General features: G+C 35.1%; 1 protein-coding gene across 5 annotated transcripts in view; it reads right to left on the bottom strand.

The window, feature by feature from the left end:
* ptpn2a (protein tyrosine phosphatase non-receptor type 2a) overlaps positions 1 to 1,136 on the bottom strand; it is a 9,954-nt gene that overhangs the window by 1,150 nt on the left and 7,668 nt on the right. The gene's annotated exons all lie outside the window — the stretch shown is intronic.

The raw sequence follows: 1,136 nt of genomic DNA, 5'->3' as shown, positions 1-1,136 counted from the left end.
CCGGGGGGTGAATAAAAGCCTCCTGTAGCGAATCCATGCATTTTTGTAAGATAAATATCCATATTTCAAACGCAATAAACACTTTTCTCTCACTTCTGATGACTGTGGTACGTGGAAGACGTTCAGGCGGATGATGTAGAACGTATGTGTCGTGCACGCGCCTCTGAGAAATGCAGGAGCAAAGGAAACAAAGTTTCCTTACTTTAGCAAAGGAAAACCAGTCTCCTCTTGGCTTATATCGAAATCCTCCGATATTTTTCTTTACAAATCCTTGTTTTGTGCTTCTAATTCATGAATGGCGTTTTGTTTTGTTTTGTCTCCGCGTTCGTCACTAATGACGCAACGTCGACGTCTTACGTCATCCTCCGGAACGGCTTCCGCGTGTTACAGTCAGCGGAAGTGAGAAAAAAAGTGTTTATTACGTTTGAAATATGGATATTTATCTTACAAAAATGCATGGATTCGCTACAGGAGGCCTTTATTCACCCCCCGGAGCCGTGTGAGGGACATTTTATTACGGATGCACGCACTTTATTTCACGTCTTCTGAACTGTTGACAACCAACACCCGCTTATCCTCATTGAAAGGCTTGGAGGGGCCAGCACAATTTTTAATAGAACTCCGATTGGATTCGTTTGAAAGAAGAAAGTCACATACACCTAGGATGCTTCGAGGGTGAGTAAAACACAGGCTAATTTTCATTTTTGGGTGAACTAGCCCTTTAATCCTTTTTCTAAATATATTTTCACAAAGTATTGGTTATAAAAAGTCATATTGTGAAATATTACTGCAATTTAAAATAGCTGTTTTCTATTTTTATATATTACAAAAAAATTGCTGTGATGGCAAAGCTGAATTTTTCAGTATCACATGATCCTTCACAAATCAATTTTAATATGCTTTATATAATATGTTTTAATATTTAATATATTATTTGGGTGCTCAAGAAACATTTATTATTAACATTTATTATTATCAATGTTAAGAATGGTTGTGAAATTGTGTGAAATACCTGATATTGTGTGAATATATATATATATATATATATATATACCATGTTTAAACAATGTATAATTTGTAACGTTTCTCTATAAGAATACTTTTGTCATCTTTTCAGGAACAGTTAACTCTAATTT

The sequence above is a fragment of the Sinocyclocheilus rhinocerous genome, unplaced genomic scaffold (assembly GCF_001515625.1).
Source record: "Sinocyclocheilus rhinocerous isolate Xijiao unplaced genomic scaffold, SAMN03320098_v1.1 scaffold491, whole genome shotgun sequence".
NCBI classification, from domain to species: Eukaryota; Metazoa; Chordata; class Actinopteri; order Cypriniformes; family Cyprinidae; genus Sinocyclocheilus; species Sinocyclocheilus rhinocerous.
Note: the sequence above shows the minus strand (reverse complement) of the source record. Positions and strands in the feature narration are given on the sequence as shown.